This window comes from Stegostoma tigrinum, chromosome 3, assembly GCF_030684315.1.
Source record: "Stegostoma tigrinum isolate sSteTig4 chromosome 3, sSteTig4.hap1, whole genome shotgun sequence".
Classification (NCBI taxonomy): domain Eukaryota; kingdom Metazoa; phylum Chordata; class Chondrichthyes; order Orectolobiformes; family Stegostomatidae; genus Stegostoma; species Stegostoma tigrinum.
In genome coordinates, this window is record NC_081356.1 from 127010291 (window position 1) to 127032752 (window position 22462).

Below are 22462 nucleotides of genomic sequence, written 5' to 3' on the forward strand. Positions count from 1 at the left end.
TAGAAGGCTCATTACTACAGCAGCACAGTTAATTGAGGTCTCATGCCACACACGAAATTCAAATATGGAATCCTAAAAGGACACAGTTTCAAAGGGAACTCTAAATTTCAACAGGTGAAAGCAAGAACTGCCGATGTTGGAGTCAGAGACAACACAGTGTGGAGCTGGAAAAACACAGCAGTCAGGTAGCATCAGAGGATCAGGAAAGTTGACATGTTGGGCTTCTGAAGAAGGGTCTCGAACCAAAACATCAACTTCCCTACTCCTCTGACACTGCCTGACCTGCCAAGTTCCTCCGGTTCTACAATGTGTTGCCTCTAAACTTAAACATATTGCTTAACTAGAGTTTAACTTAAAGAGATTAACCGCCTTGTTCATAGCAATCCATTAGGATCAAGGATGAATTGTCGCCACTTAGATTCAATGCCTTCTGAGATGACTGATAAGTCCAGTGTTTGATTTACAGACTCTGCCATATGTAGGGGCAGATGACACTTAGAGGGTTAGGTCATCGGTTTGTTTGAAGGTTAGCTGTTACCAGTCAGGGAATTTGTGACACAAAAGTCTAAGAAAGTGAGTGTAGCCAGCACAGGAACTCATGAAGCTTCCAGCACAATAGAGATCAAAATATATATAAGCAGGATTCAGAGACCTTATGATTTAAGGGGGCAAATTCCGCCATGGCTGTCGAAAGAAGTGAGAAAAATCAGTGGCCTAGCCTCTGGGCACAGTTTGGTACTCAGTGTACAGGTTAAAGTATCAATGCTAGTTACAGTTCATTTAATAGCAGCCTTGGTCTGTGAGTTCAAATCCCACACGGAGAACTTAATCTCAAGGTTCTAAAGCATCATTCTTTCAAAAGGGAAGTTATAAAAATACCATGACTTCCCTCATAAAGCAGATTTATCTGGTCAGCCTCATGTTGGAATTTGGTCATGATCTTGCTTTGTGAAAATTGGCTGCCAACTTTCCTACATTGCAGGTTAGAGTCACACAGTGTGGAAACAGACCCTTCAGTCCAACCAGTCCATGCCGACCATAATCCCAAACTGAGTGAGCCCACCTGCCTGAGCTTGGCCCATATCCCTTTCTTATTCATGTACATTTACAAATGTGTTTTAAACATTATAGCTGTACCCACATCCACCACTTCCTCTGGAATTTTATTCCAAACATGAACCGCACTCTGTGTTAAAAAAAGTCCCTCTTATCTTTTTCAATCTTTCTCCTCTCACCTTAGAACTATGACCCCTAGTCTTGAAATGCCCCACCCTGGCGAAAAGACACCTGTTATTCACCTTATGTATCAAATGGAGATACCGGTGTTGGACTGGGATGGACTAAGTCAGAAATCACTCAAAACCATGTTATAGTCCAACAGAGATAGTAGGAGCTGCAGATGCTAGAGAATCCGAGATAACAAAGTATGGAGCTGGATGAACACAGCAGGCTCTGAGATAACAAAGTGTGGAGCTGGAAGAACACAGCAGGCTAAGATGTGCTCCTAAGATGCTGCTTGGCCTGCTGTGTTCATCCAGCTCCGCATTTTGTTATCCCTTATAGTCCAACAGGTTTATTTAAAATCCTAAGTTTTTGTAGCACTGCCCTTTCATCAGGTGATGTGATTTTAAATAAACTTTTGGATTATAACTTGGTGTCATGTGACTTCTGGCCTTATCCACGACAGTTATGACATAAGTGATATGCAAACTGGGCTTTTTTTTATTGTTACATAGGGATCGAGGAATGAGAAACTGATTCAACTGCAGTCTTCAGAAAGGAATGGATAAATGCTGGAGGCAGAAGGAAGGTTGCAGTGATATAAAGAATGAGTAGGTGAGTAGAACGAAGTGGCTGCTAGTCAAAACAACCAGTCCAGAATTGATAGGCTGAAAGTCTCCACTCTGTGTTTGCTAATCTGCAATGTTGTGATTTTTAGCAGTGCTTTGTTCATTCTGTCCATTTCTCTTTGTAAACAGAACAGCAGAGAATTTATCTCTGAGACATTAAAAACAGCTGCTCTTCCTAATGAGCAAAGCCAATAATTCATGGTATTGGAATTCATCAAGTAGTCAAATGGCTTTCTTCTCAATTCCACACATTTATTAGTCTTTTGGGTATCACGTCCCATGACACTGTCCATCTTTCAGTGGAAGTGAAATAGATCTGTGTTGTTGAATGACGCCCATTAGTTGCTGCAGAGTTGTGACTCATAACACCAATAAACCTGTTCAATTATTTATGAGCAAGGCCCGCAAAGTAATTGCAAGAGGAAAGATCGCAAGTGTTAATCTTATTTTTACACGGGATGTCAGCACGGCCAACATTTGTCACCCATCACTAGCCTCCTTTGAACAGAATGACTCTATACACCGTTTCACAGGGCAGTTAAGGGTCAACTACGTTTCTGCGTGTCTGGCTTTACATGTAAGCCAGGCTGGGAAGGATGGCAGATTTCGCTTACTGAGGCACATTGGGGAAGAGATGGGTTTTTTTTAAGGTGGCTTCTAATTCAATCTATTTCTTAACCCTAAATGGAAATGTTGCAATGTGAGATATATGAGGGCGGCATGGTGGCTCCGTGGTTAGCACTGCAGCCTCACAGCGCCAGGGACCCAGGTTTGATTCCAGCCTCAGGTGACTGACTGTGTGGAGTTTGCACATTCTCCCCGTGTCGGCGTGGGTTTCCTCCGGGTGCTCCGGTTTCCTCCCACAGTTCAAAGATGTGCAGGCTAGGTGGATCGGCCGTGCTAAATTGCCCGTAGTGTTCAGGGGTGTGTGGGCTATAGGGGGATGGCTCTGGGTGGGATATATCAAGGGGCGGTGTGGGCTTGTTGGGCCGAAGGGCCTGTTTCCGCACTGTGGGAAATCTAATGTAATCATATATGAAAGCACATTTCCACACAAAATCTGCAATGCCGTAACGAGTGGTTTGAGGGATAAATGTTGACAAGGGCACTGGGCATAGCTATAGCCTTTCTTCAAACTACCAGTCGCAGGGCCTTTCACATCTACATCAAAGAGCAGTTGTGACAATATCTAATGTCTCATCCAGGAAATAGTTTCTGTCACACAGGAGCCCTTCAGAACTGCGATGGGAGCGAGTCACATTGGGTCCTGGGTTGGGACTCGAACCAGCAACCTTAATGCACCCTTCGAACACAGGGCTTTTCATATTCAGCTAATAACCTACCGAATGCCTATTTAAAAAGTTGTTTTTAACATGCTTAATGAAACATTCTTCCAGCCAAAACCCTCCTTGCAGACCACGCCAACCACAAGCCCCACACCTCCAAAGGGTCAACAACAAATTGAAAGAATGTACGCTGTTCAAGACCTTACTGTCCTCAAGTATTTCACAGTAGCAACCATTTAAATAAAACCTAGCACTGATTCACACATAAGGTGATATTAGGACCTGGATGAAGAGGTAGAATTTAAGGTATGCCATAACATGCATGAAGCAGAGAGATTTAGTAAGGGAAACCCAGAGCTTTAAGCCCCAGGCTGATGAAGGCATAGCTGCTATTATCACAGAATTCCTACAGCGCAGAAGCAGGCTATTCATCTCATCAAGTCCACACTGACCCTTTGAAAAGCATCCCACCCAGAACCAACCCACCCCTAGAACCCAACATTTCCCATGGCTTCTCCACCAAATCTGCATACCTTTGGATTCTAGGAGGAAACCCACACGAATACAGGGAGAACATGCAAACTCCACACACAGCATTGTCCAAGAGTAGAATCAAGCCTGTGTCCCTGGTGCATGGAGGAGGTGTGTTAACCACTGAGCCACTGTGTTGGTGGATGGAAAAAACTGAACGAAGAAGAGCCAAGAGTTGTAGGTGACCAGAATTCTCAGAGGTTTGTAGGGTTGGCAGAGATAGAAAGGGATTTGAGGACCAGAATGAGAATTAAGTTGAACTTGAAATGAAGATATTACTAACCATTAAAGAAGAGTTAATGTAACAGAAAGATGGGCATTGATAGTTTGAGTGGACCAACCAATCCATTATCAGCCACTAAATGGACATCATTAGTAGCTTTCGGTTCTCCCAGGCTGATCATTTTTATCCCTCCCTTTTCCAAGATCAACAATTTCCACCGAATTGGAAGTAAAAACAGGAAGTGCTGGAGAAACGAAGCCCAAGTTAAATCAAAGAGGTTTTGAAGAAAAGTCACATGGGATTTGGAACATTAACTCTGTTTTTCTCTCTCTAGAGTCCTGCTGTGTTTCTCCAGCACTTTCTGTTTTTATTTCAGATCTCCAGCACCCACAGTATTTTGCTTTTATGCAGCTGATTGGAATATGAAATGGTTGTTGCGTGAAGTTAATAAATAATTCACATTTGGAATAAAAACAAATCGAAGAGGCATTCTGTCCAGGAAGCTCTTTGGGAAATCATTGTGCATTCTTTCAATTTCATAATTGCCTGCATTTAGTGAGCAGCACCATGCTGTTTAATTAAATGCTCCAGCAGTCAGATTGTGCAAGGAAGGCAATGGGGCCTCTTATTCCAAATGTTAGGTCATGTTGTTATTAAATTATTCATTCGTGGTATGCAAGTGTTGCTGTATTTATTGGATATCCCTAATTGCCCTTGACAATCTGCTTTGTTGAACTGCTGCAGTCCATGGGGTGTCAGGATGCCCACAGTGCTGTTAAAGACTGAGAGTCCCAATGACACTTATACAGTTTTTGATCTGAATGGTGTGTGACCTGAAACTTTCAAGTCGTGGTGTTTCCATGTTTGTCTTTTTTTAAATTCATTGGTAGGATGTGTGTTGCTGGCTGGCCAGCACTTAAGTGCTCACATCCCATAATTTCAGTTTTTATTGCCCACACCTAGTTGCCATTGAGAAGGTGGTGGTGAGCTGCCTTCTTGAACCGTTGCAGTCCACCTGCTGTAGATGGACCAGCAACGCGCTTTAGGAGGGAATTCCAGGATTTTGACCCAGTGACAGCGAAGGCTTGTCACTGAAGGCTTGTCACTGTATTTCCAAGAAAGGATGGTGAGTGGCTTGGAGTGGGACCTGAAGGTGGCGGTGTTCCCATGTATCTATCACCATTGTCCTTCTGGAAGGAAGTGGTTGTGGGTTTGGAAGATGTTATCTTACGATCTTTGGTGAATTTCTTGGATTGTACACACTGCAGCTGCTGAACGTCAGTGGTGGAGGGAGTAAATGTTTGTGGATGTGGTATCAATCGAGTGGCTGCTTTGTCCTAGATGATATCAGGTTTCTTAAGTGTTGTTGGAGCTGCCTCCATCCAGGCAAATGAGGAGTATTCCATCACACTCCTGACTTGTGCCTTGTAGATGTTGGACAGGCTTTGAGGAGGCAAGAGGTAAGATACTTCCACTTCACTTGTCAAGTGGAAGAGGTCGCATGTTTCAAAGGTACTTTTGCAAATTACTGATTGGCATCTCGTGACAGTGCACACTGCTGCTAGTGTGTTGGTGGTGATGGGAGTGAACATTAAAGGCATTCAATGGGATACCATTCAGGAAACTGTAGCAGGAGCTGAACCCACCCACTCAGTTGGCATTACTTTTCATTAACACATTTGACACAATTAGTGCGCATTGTACATTCTGGGCATTCAACTGAAATTATTAATAAATTACTGATAAATAATATTACCTGTGCTCATAAACCTTTTTCACTTGGAAATTTCTTCAATTGGTGAACTCTAGAAATAGTTTCAAAGTACTGGGGACTGTTGTTGTCCACGTGGCTCGAAGAAACATAGAAACACAGAGAATGGGAGCAGGAGGAGGCCATTCAGCCCTTCAAGCCTGCTCCGCCATTCATCATCATCATGGCTGATCATCCAACTTGGTAGCCTAATCCTGCCTTCTCCCCATGACCTTCAATCCCATTCGCCCCAAGTGCTATATCATTCAATGTTTGGGCATCAACTACTTCCTCTGGTAATGAATTCCACAGGTTCACCACTCTTTGGGTGAAGAAATGTTTCCTCTTCTCCGTTCTAAATGGTCTACCCCAAATTCTCATATTGTGACCACTGATTCCGGACACTCCCACCATCAGCAACAGCCTCCCTTCACCTACCCTATCCAGTCCTGTTAGAATTTTATAAGTCTCTATGAGATCCCCCCTCATTCGACTGAACTCCAACAAAAACAATCCTAACCCAGTCAATCTTTCCTCATACGTCAGACCCACCGCCTAGTAAATGTTCGCTGCACTCCCTTGACAGCAAGAGTATCTTTCCTCAGAAAAGGAGACCAAACTGCACACAATATTCTAGTACGGTCTTATCAAGGCCCTATAACTCAGCAACACATCTCTGTTCCTGTACTTGAAACCTCTCGCAATGAAGGCTAACATGTCATTTGCCTTCTTTACCGCCTGCTGTACCCACATGCTTACCTTCGGCGACTGGTGCACAAGGACACCCAGGTCCCAACTGCACAGTCCCCTCTTCAGTGAACGACATTTACATTTCTCAGACGGTGAGTTCAAATCTCAATCCAGAAATCTGAACACAAAGTCTGAGATGGCATTTAGATTGAGCGTGCATTTCCCCGTCTTTCAGCTGAGGTGTCAAACCCTGACTGCCCTCTTTGTTAAAAATTAAAGATCTCCTCACTGTCTTGAAGAGCAGTAGAGTTGTTTCTGGTTTCCTGGATAATATCTATCCGTCAGTGGGAATATGTGGGAGCTCGCTGTGTACAGTTTGGCTGCTGATTTACCTGTTGCTAAAATGCTATTTGGGATAAAGAATAAAGTGGTGCAAATTTCAGGCTGAGGTGAGTAGCACAGTGGTTCAGTGGTTAGCACTGCTGTCTCACAATACCAGGAACGTGGGCTCAATTCCACCATTGGGTGAACATCTACGTGGAGTTTGCACATGTTCCTCATGTCTGCATGGGTTTCATCTGGGTGCTTTTCCTCCCACTGAGCAAAGATGTGTCCGTTTGGTAAATTGGACATGTTAAATTGCCCAGGAATGTGCAGGCCAGGAGGAGTATCTGTGGAAGTTGTAAAATTACAAGGATAGGTCAGGGTGGGGAGGGTGGGACGCTTTTTGGAGAGTTGGTGTGGACTTAGGCTGAACTGCATGCTTCCATGCTGTATGGGTTCTTCTGTATAGAGGAATTTCTCTTCTCAAAGAGTTGTGAATCTTTGGAACTCCTTACCACAGGGAGCTGTGAGGGCTGTGTAAATTTAAGGCTAAGATTGTTAGGTTCTTGATCAGTTAGGGAATCAAGGGATATGGGGAAAGATCTGGAAAATGACATGAGGAATCTTGGATCAACCATGATCCTGGTGAATGACTGAGCAGGCTCAGGGGGCCTATCCCTGTTCCTGTTTCTTATGGTCTGAAGATGGGAATAGTTCCGTATAAAGTCCAATCTCAACAGACATGAGGTCTACCAATTAAGTTAAGCTCAGACAACAGCAATTCGTATTTGTAGGATATGGGCCTTATTGACTGGGCCAGTAATTATTGCCCATTCTTCATTGGCTGGCAGAAGGTGATTGTGAGCTGCCTTCTTGAGCTGAAGAAGTCCTTGGGGTGTAGGAACACCCACAATGCTGTTAAGGAAGGAGTTCCAGCTACACCAAAGGAACAGAGATATATTTCCACTTCCAGATAATAAGTAGCTTCAAGGTGAGTATGCAGTGGGTGCAAGTGTCTGGTGAAGCTACCTTTGTTCTTCTAGGTGATAGCAGTCCTGAGTTTGCAAATTCTGCTATCAAAGTAATCTTAACAAGTCGCTAGAGTGCATCTTTTGAATAGTATACACTGTGCATCGGGAGTGAAGGGAGACAATGATTAAGGCAGTGGATATGATGCCAATCAAGTGGGCTGCTTTGTCCTGGACGGCGTCAAGCTTCTTGAGTGATGTTGGAGCTGTACCCATGCAGGCAGGAAGGGGTGGATTCTGTCACACTCCTGACTTGTCTCTTGTAGACGGTGAAGAGGCTTTGGGGAAATCAAGAGGTGATGTATTTGCCTCACAATTCCCAGTTTCTTGTACTCGCAGGAATTATATGGCTGGCCCAGTTTACTCGAATATATGAACAAACATAGAAACTCTCCTCCTTCAAGGCTGCTCCACTATTCACTATGATCATGGCTGATCATCCAACTCAATGAGCTCTTCCTGCATTTCCCCCATATCCTTTGATTCCCTTTAGCCCCAAGAGCTATATCTAACTCCTTCTTGGCATCATACAAAGGGACAGTAGTAGGCCACTTGGTCCTTCAGGCCTGCTTCAATAAGATTGAAAATGGAGCATTGAATACAAGAGTCAGGGCATGATGTTGCAACTTTACAAAACATTGGTTAGATCACACTACGAGTGGGGGTGGGTCTGGGTGGAATGCTCTTCAGAGGATCAGTGTGGACCCAATAGGCTACATTCAATTCTGATTGTCTTTACAGGAAGGATTTGGAGAGGGTGCAGAAGATGTTTACCAGGAAGCTGCCCGGATTATGGGGTGTGAACTATCAGGAAAGGCTAGAAAAACTTGTGTTGTTTTCTCTGGAGCTGTGGAAGCTGAGGGGAGACCTGATAGAAGTTGAGAAAATGAGAGGCATAGGTAGGGTTGACATCAGAATCTCTTTCCCAGGGTTGAAATGTCTAATACTAGAGGGACTACATTCCAGGTGAGGGGGGGAAAGTTCAAAGGAGACATGAGGGATAAGTTTTTTGCACAGAGAGTGGTAGGTGCCTGGAACGCATTGCCAGGGATAGTGGTGGAAGTAGATACAATAGGCATGTTTAAGGGGCTTTTAGATAAGTGCATGAATATGTAAGGAACGGTAGTATATGGGCCATGGGCAAAAAGAAGGTATTTAACTTTGGCACAACATTGTGGCTGATGGCCTTGTTCGTGTGCTGTACTGTTCTTTGTTTTATGTTCTAAGATCATGACTGATCTGATTTTAACCTCACTCTACAGCTGATATCCAGTTTCTCACAATGTTGATGGTGATGGATTCAGTGATGGCAATGCAGTTGGAGATGGTCTGTTAGTAGGGAATCTCACTTGCCAAAGATCAACCCAAGCCTGAATGCAATCCAGGCTATGTTACAGGCAGGTGCAGGTGGTTTCAGGAAAGAAAAGTTACAAAGAAAACAGAGCCCAATGGTAATTCATATTTATACAGTTTCTTTAGTGTAATGTGGGTCAAAGTGCTTCACAGCAGTATTGTAAATATTTACATTCATTTAAGAAGCGTTGGTTTTTATCAGTGCCTTCAGAAAGATAGAGAAGCAGAGAGGTGGAGGAAGGGTATTCTCAAACTAGGGCCGACACAACTGAATGTACAGCTACAAATGGTGGAACAATAAAAACTGGAGATGGTCAAGAGGCCAGGAATAGATATGGCAGGCAAACAGGAAGAACACAGCAAGCCAGTCCTGAAAAAAGGTAACACCTAAAACTTTGACTTCTCCTTTCCTCCAGATGCTGTCTGGCTTGCTGTGTTCTTCCAGCCTCCTCCTCGTCTACATTGGACTCCAGCATCTGCAGTTCTTTTTTGTCTCTAATAGACATGGCAAACATCTCAGAGGGTTGTGGGCTGGAAGAGACGACAAGGATAGGGTAGGATGGAAGCATGGAGGGATTTGAAATAAGAACGTGAATTTTACAACCAGGAAATTGCTGAGTAAGACTGGAGACAAATGAACAAAATCCACAAGGAATATAGGGTAAATAAGTGTTTATTTCAATACAAGTCGATTCTTTTCCAGTACACCTCAGCTGTCGGCCAACTCTCAGTCACACCAGTATATGGACTGCAGTCAACAATTACACCCCATGTGGCAATTTAGTACAGCTATTTGTATGTCAAATAAAGATTAGCGTGTCTGACAGAACAAACTACATTCATATCAAGTTGCATAGGTATTTGGTTAATCTTTTCTCTGGTGAGAATACCCTAAAGCAAGGCCAGCTTGCTATAGCATCAACAAATAAAACTAGACATTTGTAACATGAAGCAGAAGGCCAGCAGAGGTTAGAATTGCTCCAAATTGATATGACCCTGAAATGACACAAAGGGACACTAAGGAACAAACACTTAATACCTTCCTTGGAAATAACACTTTCTGCCATGGCAGCAACCTCCAGACACCATTATTCTATTTTTCCCTATTGAAAATAAAAGTCAACAGAAATTTATGATTGTAAGACATATCACCTCTTCAGTGAGCGATCAGGTGGTCAGGAGCTGTAGTCCGACCTTTTCTCATGTATTTCTTTACATTCGTGGCTGACCCTCTCAGGTTTCAGATGGTCAATGATCAGAGGGAACCTTTACAAGTTAGCCAGCAACACAGCAACGGGAACTCTTCTCACTTTCCTCCAAAGTCTTCACAATAAAGTATTTTGAAACAGATGGGTCACATTAGCCTTGAACACTGTTGTCTTTCGCTACTGTTTTTAGCACATCTGCTCCAAAGCACAACAAGCTCATTAATGTGTAGAATTATACCAAGGCTTACCCTAATTCCTATTTCCATTAGATTTTAGTTTTGCACACATCAATGGAAGAGAGAATCCATTATTAAACAAATTCCCAGGTAACCCATATGCTTATTTCATATTCCTGAGAAAAAGTACTGAAGAAAATTATTCTTGTGGGTGTGAACAAGGGGCATTATAATTTGCAATCCTTTAAAGATCCCAGGGCATCGATGCTTCAGTCAAAGAATGGAGTACCCACTGGACAAAACATGTGAAAGGTTAAGATATCTGATTTACAAGAAATGCAGCAGGAATACACTGATCACATGCTATGCTAGACTGACTATGGGAGAAATCACTTGAGGGTCTTAATAGTTCACTGGAAAGAGAAGCATAATATCCACAGGCATTTCTCTGCACACATTATCGAGAGCTATTACTTCTGAGTAAACATTGCCATGGAGCCTTTGGGAAAAGCCTTTATAAGTCAAGCTGAGTTTGTTAGAGGTTGCTGACTCAATCTGTGTGCAGGGAGAAATCATGACAAAAATTGTGTGTCATATTAGACAGAATAATTTGCAAAAATATTGCTGTGCATCTTGAGTATTAGCATCCTACAATTGCCCCACCCCTGCCACACTATACTTATGGGGTAGAGGGAGTTACGGAGTTCAAAGTTTCACTCCTCTTTGAATGACAAATTGCTTCTTGACAGCACCCAAGAATGGTCTGAAGTGATGGGTATGTTCCCCTATTCTGAAGTCTCACAAAACAGCACAGTTCATAGTATTTATAGACATAGTAAAAGTGTCTAAAGTAATATCCTGCAACTGCACTGCTTAACAGTCTACATTGTATTTATTTTTGTTTCTGCACAGCACTGGGGAACACACACTTCAGCCACGGAACCTGAGCATAATGAAATCACCAGGTATTAGCTGTGAGCAGGTGGGATTCCAAGCACAGAGGCCTAACTAGACAGGGAGATGGCTCGAGGAAAGGGAGAACGTTATGAGAATGGAAGTAAACACTGTAATTCTGAAATAAATGCAGAAAACCTCAGTGAAAAAAACATTGAGAGTTGGCAAGAACTGCAGATGCTGGAGTCAGAGACAACACAGTGTGAAGCTGAAGGAGCACAGCAGGTCAGCCAGCATCAGAGGGGCAGGAAAATTGACGTTTCAGGTCAGGACACTTCTTCAGAAATGACTTTGTCAGCCTACTGGAATCTTCCAGTGAAACTCAATGCAGGCTAGAGGGACAGCATCTCATTTTCCAGCCTTCCAGAGTCAACATTGGTTTCAACAACTTCAACCCATGAATTCTGTCATTTCAATCCCATTTTAATTCCTTTCTTTTCTTTTGGCATATGCTAGCTTGAATTTAAATTTTCCTGCTTTAGCTCTCAGTGAGAGTTGGTCACTTTGATGACATTCATACTCACTCTGGACAAACACTTTGTTTCTTATTCCATGACTTTGCCATCACGTAAATCCTTTATCCTCATTTAAACTCTTTACCCTATTCCAGCCTTCCATTTTGTTCTCTCCAACATGATGAAACCCATCCCATTCTCTCAAAGGGCTGGATTGGCTTACTCTTATTGCTGTTTTCTGTGCTTCTATTTCCACTCTCCTTCAGTGCCCAAAGAAGATTCATACTCAAATTTAAACTTTTTTTAAGTTATTCATTCACAGGATATGGGAGTCACCTACTGGGCAGTGCCTTCTTGAACCAGCACAGTTCATGCGGTGTAAACATAGCTGCAGTGCTTTTAAGAAGGAAATTCCACTGAGTTACAGTGATCGAACAGCAGTATCATTCCAAGTCAGGATAGTGTGTGGTTTAGAGACATCTACTAGCCTTGTCTTTGGAGACAGGTTCTCTCATTACAGATACTGTCAAATCCACCAAGCTTTGCGGCACCCTCCACCTTTATTACATAATAAGGGGCAATTCTGCAAAGCATTCTCAGACACGAGTGAAGCCTCGCCTCACAGAATTGCCATGTGCATGGATTTTTTAAGTGTGTTGCTCCATTATCTTTATTTCCTCTTCTGCTATTACATGAAAAAGCTGCAGTTGGCCAAATTAGTCGCACATTGCGTTGCTGCAGTAGGAAATCTGGCAAAAACCTTTCATAAAAGCAGCACAGTGGCTCAATGGGTTAGCACTGCAGCCTCACAGCAGCAGGAACCCGGGTTTGATTTCAACCTCGGGCGACTGTCTGTGTGGAGTCTGCACATTCTCCCTGTATCTGTGTGGGCTTCCTTCGGGTGCTCCGGTTTCATCCCACAGTCTAAGATGTGCAGGTTAGATGGATTGGCCATGCCAAATTGCCCAGAGTATCCATGGATGTGCAGGATTGATGAATTAGCCATGAGTAATGCACGGTTACCGAGATAAGGTAGGTCTGGGGTGGATGCTCTTTGGAGGGTCTCTGTGGACTCAATGATTAGTCTGCTTCCCCACAGTCGGGAATCTATGATTCTAAAAAGAAGCTGACAAGAATTGATGTCGATGTTATTTTGTCAGACAATCCAAGCTGTGCCCAGTTCCAACAGATCATATAACTTCGCTCAAAGCACATCAGGAGAGTGCGACCAGAAATTGTGACAGTGACAATACTGCAGGAAGTTAGTGTGACATTAACAGGAAATGCAAGTCTCTTATGTTGAGTTCCATCATGGCAGGGAAATAGGGATAGATGGCGTGGGTTGGAGAGTGTCTTTGGATCAAGGTAATGCAAGTCCCAGTTTCTAAAGCTGAATCATTTCATTCCTGCATTCATCAGATGCAAGAATGCAAAATTTCAAATAATCACAACAGTTTTACAGTGCAAGCTAAAAGAACCATCACTCATTTTTCCCTCTGTGTAAATTGTTATGGTCATTTGAAATTTGGCATTCTTGCATTTAACCTGATGATTTAATTTGATTTGATTTATTGTGTCATGTGTCCGAAGATGCAAAAAACCTACCTCAAGAAACAGCCAAAAGCATGCAGGTTTTGCACCATTAGATGCAGGAAGCTCCCATCTCCAAGCAACCAGAGGGTTGAAACCAGGATGCACCAGCAGATCATAAGCAGCATGTGTTTGCTATTGGAAAATCCACCTGAATAGAGTGCATGCTATACAGGCAAATTAGCCTGCTTCCCCACAGTAGGGACTCTATGATTCTAAAAAGAAGCTGACAGGAATTGAAGTGATGTCAATGTTATTTTGTCAGATGATACAAGCTGTGCCCAGTTCCAACGGATCATATAACTTCGCTCACAGCACTTCAGGAGAATGTGAACAGGAAATGTGACAGTGACAATACTGCAGGAAGTATTGTAGGAAGTATCAGTGTAGCAGAACAGAGCGCAGAGTCACAGAGAAGGTGCAGACAGAGAGAGATCAACATTAACATTTGAGAGGTCCATTCAAATGATGAGTGCAAACAGATTCGGCAAGGTGTCTCTCTTTGCTGTGACATTAAAAGTTCCATAATACCTGGTGGCATTTTCACTTTGCAGTTCAAGATTTAGACAAAGAAGCAGAAAAACAGAGCTGTTTCAGTATCAAGATTTCTCCATCACCCAGACAGCAGAGCTGGGACAAAAACTAAACTGAGACATTTCATTAGTATCACTTCAGGAGGGGAATAATTACAGCAGATAAAACAGCCAGAGACTATTTCCTAGGGCAGAAATGGCTAGCACGAGGGGTCATAGTTTTAAGCTGGTTGGTGGAAAGTATAGAGGGGATGTCAGAGGCAGGTTCTTTACGCAGAGAGTTGTGAGAGCATGGAATGCGTTGCCAGCAGCAGTTGTGGAAGCAAGGTCATTGGGGTCATTTAAGAGACTGCTGGACATGTATATGGTCACAGAAATTTGAGGGTGCATACATGAGGATCAATGGTTGGCACAACATTGTGGGCTGAAGGGCCAGTTCTGTGCTGTACTGTTCTATGTTCTATGTTCTATGAACAGAGACATCAGAAACTAATGGGAAAAGTCAGAACAGAAATGACACACAGCCTAAAGATATTAAATGTATCATAATTAGACGGCTGATGCTTAAAATAGTTAATTAAAAGGTGCAACATAAATGTAAATTCCCGTAATTCTCGATAGGACATCTAAATAGTAACATGCTCGCTGTCTTTCCACCTCCTTGAACCACTACTTATAGTCATTCAGTCTCTTCTAGTACTTTGTGAGAATAAGCTGAGACCAGGCTATTGAACCCAGTGGCATCAGCTGGCCAGTCTGCTTCTGTCCTCACCCAATGCCCATACTTGCCCAGCGTTTAGCAATGGGCTCAGACCTTGGCTTTGATATTTCTTTCTGCAATATCTCAGGTGTGCGGTGACCAAATACTGCAACCCTACGACTCTGCCAGAGCCTGTGAAGTGATCTCGACTCACCCACCAAAATTCCATGTCCCTACGGACTTAACCAAGCAGCCTCTGAGGCTCACATTAACACCACTGGCATAAAACACCAACATATTGGAAGACTCTAGCTGGTCTTTCATACCAGCCCCAAGCTCAGACCGTCTCACCAGACATTGATGATATCCGACACCCCAGTTCCTCCCCTTCCCCACTGCTGTGGCCATGTTATCTCCCAACAGGGAAGACAACAGAATATCCATGGATCAATAAAAGGAGGGCAGAAACGTCAGCAACAGAGATCTTGCAGGGCAGTGGTTTGCCAGTGAGCCAGAAGTGTCCCAGGTTAGAGTTCCACTCCAGCATTTGAGAGCTATGGGAGGGTCCTTCATAACATGGCCGAAGAAGGGTAACCTGTAGTTCCTTGTGATTGGCCTCTGGCAGGTGCTAAGAGCAGCAGAGTATCCTGATCAGCCATCCCTGGTGTGGGGTGGTGCTCCTCAACCTTTCACCTTTGGCAAAATGAGATAGTAACCAGCACCAAGCAAAAACCAAGTGAATGAAACAGGCAAAAGCATGTGGGTTTTATCTCTCTCATACAGCATTAGATGCAGGAAGCTTCTATATCCAGGTTCCCCGGGGATTGAAACGAGGATGTACCAGTAAATCACAAGCAGCATGTGTTTGCCATTGGAGAATCCACCTAAATCGAGTGCACTCACCAACTGAGTTGTAATCAATTGTCAGAAAATGAAGATTGGTAATACTTCATGAACCACATCATAAGCTACCGTTCACCGCTGATCACATGTTTCAAAGCTCGACAATTTCCTAATATGTTTAGTGTCCTGGTTTTTAGTGGGAACAGAGAACTTCTACTCCTTACTTCTTCACTTCAGAACGTGGGGCCATTCTTTCGAGTCTGTTCTGAGATTCAGTTAGATAAGCTTAACTCCACTTAGCCCATCCAAGTCTCATATCCTTTAGTAGCCTTGCTGAACAAAAACATAGAAATATAGAAAATTGGAGCATGAGTAGGCCAATTCACCCTTCATGCCTGTTCTACCATTCAGTGTGATCACAGCTGATCATCCTATACAGTGCCCAATTCCTGCTCAATCCCCATACCCTTTGATCCTGTTAGCCCTCACAGTCAACTCTTTCTTGAAAACATACAATGTTTGGCCTCAAATGCTTTCAATGACAGAGAAATCCTCTGGCTCACCACTCTGATTAAAGAAAGCTCTCCTCATCTCAATCCTAAGTGCCTAACTGGCATCTAGTTCAGGACTTGCCAGGCATCAGAAACATGCTGCTTGTCTTTACACTATCTAGTCCCTGTTAGAATTATACAGGTTTCTATGCGATCCCACTCATACTCTTAAATCCCATTAAATATAGTCCTTGCAAATCCAGTCCCTCTGCATCCATCAGTCCCAATCTTCCAGGAATCAGTCTGGCAAATCTTCATTGCATTCCCTCCATAACCAAACCATTCTTTTTCAGATAAGCAAAATGCGCAAAATACTCCATGTGTGGTTTTACCAAGGTCCTGTACAATTGCAGCAAGACATCTCTGCTCCCGTACTGAAATACTTTTGCTATGAAGGCCAACGTAGCATTTACCTTTTTAATGTCTGCTGCAATTGCCTGCTTATGTTCAGCAACAATCTTAGGTTAGATGTTTCCTAAAGATTCCCAGCAGGCTTCTGAGGTTTTCCTAATTTTACAGGAAGAGTTAAGCTTTTGAACAATGACCTGATAAGCCTAACCCGAGGTCAAAAAGCATCATCTTCACTTTTCTAGAAGATGGAAGATTAAGAAGCACTTGACAGAAACATACATGATTCTGAAGGGTTTTCACTGACTGGATCTGGAAACATGCTTCCTCTTATGGGAGAATATAAACTAGGATGCCCTGATTAAAAATGAGGGGATTAAGACATATCAGATGAGATTTTTTTTTCCCTCAAAGGGACATGATGGCTTGGAAATGTCTTAATCAAATGACAGTGGAAGCACAGTCTTTGAATATTTTTAAAGACAAAAGTGAATTCTTAGAATCATAGAGAAGTAGAGCACGGAAACAGACCCTTTGGTCCAATTCATCCAAGCCAAGCAGATTTTCTGAATTTATCTAGTACCATTTGCCAGCATTTGGCTCATATCCCTCTAAACCCTTCCTATTTATATACCCATCCAGATGTCTTTTAAATGTTGTAATTGCACCAGCCTCCACAGCTTCCTCTGGCAGCTCGTTCTGTACATGCATCAAACTCTGAGTGAAAAAAATTGCCCCTTAGGTCCCTTTTAAATCTTTCCCCTCTCACCTTAAACCAATGCCCTCTGGTTTTGAACTCCACTACCCTGGGGGAAAGACCTTGGCTGTTCACCCTATCCATGCCCCTCATGATTTTATAAACCTCTACAGGATCACCCCTCAGCCTCCGACGCTCCAGAAAAAAATAACCCCAGCCTATTCACCTTCTTCCTATAGCTCAAACTCTCCAAATGCGACAACATCTTTTTCTGAACCCTTTCAAGTTTCACCACATCCTTCCTATAGCAGGGAGGCCAGAATTGAACGTAGTATTCCAAAAGCAGCCTAACCAAAGTCCTGTACAATCACAACACAACCTCTCAACTCCTATACTCAATGCACTGACTGATAAAGGCAAGCATACCAAACACCCTCTTGCTAATCAAAGCGGTGAAAAGTTATCAGGGCTAGTTGGAGTAATCAGGGGTCAGTCATTGAGCAGGCTCAAAGGGCCTTCTCCTGCTCTAAATTCATACATTCTTATGTAAGGCCTACTGCTAACTTTAACTTAAAATTGCCATTCTTTGTTCTGATCCCTAACTCTTCACCTGCATCACCAGCAGTTTCATGCTCTCTGTTCTATCAAATCCTTTAATAAGGTGATAGCGCAGTGCAGAGGAAAGTCAAATAAAAGCAAAATACTGTAGACATTGGAAGGAGAAACAGAAAATGCTGGATAAAAGCTTGGCAGCACCTGTGAAGAGAGAAACAGAGTTAAGCAGGGAGATGATGGCCTGGTGGTATTTTCACTGGACTGTTAATCCAATAGACCTGGGTTTGAAATGCACCACCACAGATGATGAAATCTGAATTCAATAACAAAAATCTGGAACTGGGAGTCCAATGGAGGTCATGAAACAATTGTTGCGAAAAAAACCATCTGGCTCACTAATGTCCTTTAGGGAAGGAAATTACCATGTTTACCCCAGCTGGCCTACATGTGACTCCAGGCCCACAGCAAAGTGATTGACTCTTGACTAGGGATGGGCAATAAATGCTGGCCTAGCCGGCAATGCCCTCATCCTGTGAATGAATAAAACAAATTAATATTCTGGGTCTAAAGATCTGCAAATGGAGCAAGTGTGTTGTTAAGAAAATACCTTTTCACCTAGCGAACTGTTAGGCTCTGGAAAACACTGTCAAGGAATGTGGTGCAGGCAAGTTCAGTGAGGAGGGCGTTGGATGGTTTTTTTGGATAGAAATAATGTACAGATGTATAAGGGCAGGTGGGGAAGCAAGAGGTCGGCACAAGATAATGAGGGTCATTTCAAGGGCCAGTCATGTACCGAGGGGGCGAATAGCCTCTTTTTGCACCATAATGATTCCGTGACTTCTTATTAGAACAGAAGGGTGGCCATTTGTCCCATCAACTCCGGGCTGGCTATTTCAAAGAGGAATACTGTTTCTCCCACACTCCCCCTCTTTCCCTGCAAACATTTTAAGCACCTCAACGGGATCAGTCTTGTAAATACCACAAAGGAGCTCAAAGCTAAATCACTGCAGCCAGCCCCCTTCCCCAGCACATAGTTTAAGCCTTTTTCCTCCCAGATGACATTTTTTGTGGGAACCTGCTCTAAGGTGCAGCACTTAGAACTGAATGCATCGAAGCATCATACGAATGAATAGCTCCAACTGGATGCCTGTTTGTACAAAAGTACATACTGGGCACAATTCCAGTTCTGAAACAGCACTAGCTTTCATTAATCACCACAGAAAACAAGCTACTTGTGTCACTTCACAGGCAAAGTGATGTTCCCACCCTGCAGAAAAACAAGCTTGCTCACAAACGGTATGGCAGCGTCTCTTGAAATCCTCTTTTTTTTCTGACTGGGGCTATCTGCAGCCTTCTGGCACCCCACCCGCACCCTTCCTCAAGCCCAGATCATCCCCAACACCGCCCCCACAACACCACTGGTCAATGCAGCTCAGCACCGAAGGTTTTAATCAGTCACAGAGTTGCATAGCACAGAGACAGACCCTTCAGTCCAACTTGTCCATGCCGACCAGATATCCTAAATTACCCTGGGGAAAAGATGGTAGCTCTGCATTCTCTCCACAAATGCTGTCAGGCCTGCTGAGTTTCTCCAGCAACTTCAGTTCAAAAAAGAAGCAGCCAGTTTGCCCAATCTCCCACTGTCTGCGTGGGTTTCCTCCGAGTAATCTGGTTTCTTCCCACGGTCCAAAGATGTGCAGGTTAGGTGAGTTGGCCATGTTAAACTAGCTGTAGTGCCAGGGGCTTGTAGGTTAGGTATGTCAGCCATGGGATATGTGGAAGTAACAGGGAAAGCGTAGGGGGTTTGCCCTGGGTGGGATGCTCTTCGGAGGGTCGGTGAGGACCTTGTGGGGCCGAATGGCCTGTTTCTACACTGTAGGGATTCTATAAACTCTAAAGGCAGCTTTCACTCAACTGAGAATTATAACCTGCAGCACTGGTTGAACAGGAACCTTTCAGTGTATGGGAGTCATAGGTGGAGCTGGTGCCAAAATAGGCCCTTTACACTTTAAGGGCATGTAGCCAGTTTCCTGCACAGTCTCCTGATATATGCACAGTCCTTCTTTTCTGACGAAACAAAGAGGCTTGTTATTTGTTACACCTTTCCAACAGTACGGATAAAGGAAAGCCTAGAAAAGCAAGGTGATCGCTGCTTGGAAATTCTTCAATGCAGCCCTTCATAAAAGCAGGCAGTTATATCTACTACAATATTGTGCCGGAAAAGTTCGCTCTATTTATACCTCCCTCCGCTGCCAGGAGCTTGTAGGAGCAAAGCCCTCTCTTCAATTGGTGGGCCCAGCAGCACCCACGGGAAATCAAGGCAAGCTCCCACCTCAGGTCGAGGCAAAAAGATCCCATGGAGAGGGGCAACAATTTACCATCAATTCTCCTTCACCAAGGATTTAAGATCTGCTTCCTTGTCAACGTCGCTGTCTCTGGGGAGGCTGCTGCACATAAATCGGGCTGTCGACGGCCTTAGGGCACCGCGAAACATCCGGCAGGGTTGCGGCAGACGCTATACAAATGCAAGCCAGGCTGCCCGTTCGTTGCAAGTCCTCATCTCCTCGGCGGTTTGGGAGGTTGGGCGGGGAGGGGGTGGTGGTGAGCTGAAATCTTTTCGTCTCCCTGTGAATACTCCTGCAGCATCAGCAGTAAATAAAACGCTCCTCCCCCTCCCCTCACCAACCCTTCCAATCCAGTCAGCAGGCGAAGCTCATTTTATTTGCAAGAGGTGGGTGTTAATTATATAAAAAGCCCATACCATATGGAAGTAAAGTAAAGATTACTGTCAGTTTGGATAATTGACAGTAAGAGGCCTAAACCTACCCTTTATCAAAAGGAAAACTGAAGGTTTCACACATAAGACAGCTGGATTCATAGATAACTCTAGGTTCTGCAGCAATCCCTGATCATCCCTTCACTGTCTGTTACCAAAATACATCAGACGGAAAAAAGGCCATGACATAAATATCTTCTCAACACTAAAAAAATGTTTCTCAGGTTAGGCTTTCACTGACACAGCAGACTGTGTAACAATCTTAAATCAGCAGATTACACTGACATTTGTACATGGCATTTATTAGACCTTTTCTCCAGTACTGTGTTCAGTTCTGGTCGCCCTCTTGAAGAAGAATATTATAAAGCTAGAGAGGGTTCAGAAGGGATTTACCAGGATGTTGCCAGGAATGGAAGGCTTCAATTACAAGGAGAGATTGAATAGGCTGGGACGTTTTTTTTTCGCTGGAGCATAGGAGGTTGAGAGGCGACTTGAGAAAGGTTTATAAAATCATGAGGAGCAGAGATAAGGTGAATGGCAGGTTTTCCCTTGGGTTGGTGAGTTGAAAACTAGGGGACATATTTTTAAGGTGAGAGGAGAAAGATTTAAAAAAAAAGACATGGGGGCAATTTTTTCACGCAGAGAGTGGTCAATGTGTGGAATGAACTGCCAAGGGACCTGGTGGTTGCAGATACAGTTACAACATTTGGGTAAGTCTTTCTTCCCTTTATCCAGTCATGGATTGTGGGCATCGCTGACAAAGCAGCATTTATTACCCATCTCTAATTGCCCAGAGGGCAGTTGAGAATCAATCACATTGCTGTGGGTCTGGAGTCACATGTAGGCCAGACCAGGTAAGGATGGCAGTTTCCTTCCCTAAAGGGCATCAGTGAACGAGATGGGGTTTTCCAACAATCAACAATCAGTTTCATGGTCACCATTGGATTGTTAATTCCAGATATTTTAATTGAATTCAAATTCCACCATTTGCTGTGGTGGGATTCGAACCCAGAGTCCCAGAACTTTATCTGGGTCTCTGGATTAACTGTCCGGTGATAATACCACTAACCCATTGCCTTGCCCAAGTATACGAATAGGGAATATTTGGAAAGATATGGGCCAAGCGCAGGCAGGTGGGACAAGGTGAGTTGGGAGTATGGTCGACATGGGCTGGTTGGACCGAAGGGTCCATTTCCGTGCTGTCTGACTTTTAAGATAAAATTCTTAAGATTACACATCATTTAGCAACACAACCAGGAACTTTTTATTCCAAATCCACCCCCTGCCCTCTCTCCTGTGGTCTGAGATATTTTCTGGATCACGTGATACAGAGATGTTAATACGCACCTCAATGGCAGGTGGGGCTTAAACCTGGGCCTTCTAGTTCAGAGGTGAGGACACTATGACTGCACCACAAGATCCTAACCTTTGATGTTCTCCACTGCACTCAACAAGCTTAGGATGTAAATTGAACCTTTGGAAAACACGAGTAATTTACTAATAGATGAGAACAAAGAACACAATTTGATGAAGGGGACATAAAATGTTCTGCTGTGTGTAACAACACTCTGGATGGATTCAAAACAAGGAACAAAAAAAAATGAAAATTAAACCAGAAACTCTCTCATGCAGTCAAGTGACAGCTGCCCAGACAGAAACATGAGTTAACGTTTCAGTTTGCTGAACTTTCATCAGGACTCACTGGCAAGCCATGTTTAGTCAAATGCAGGGAAAAGGAGTTAAGTGGGTGAAGAGAGGGGACAGGCAGGAGTCTCTAAATGAATCAAAGGGGGTGATGATGAGAGAGGCAAAAAAGGTGAGATAGTGGAATAAATAAATGAACAGAGTGAGGGGATGACCCTTTAGAACTGAGATGAGGAGGAAATTCTTCAGCCAGAGCTTGGTGAATCTGTGCAAGTCTTACCCCAGAGGGCTGTGGGTGCCAGTCATTGACAATATTTAAGACTGAGATGGACAGGTTCTTGATTAGTAAAGGGATCAAGGGTTACGAGGAGAAGGCACGGGAATGGGGTTGAGAAAC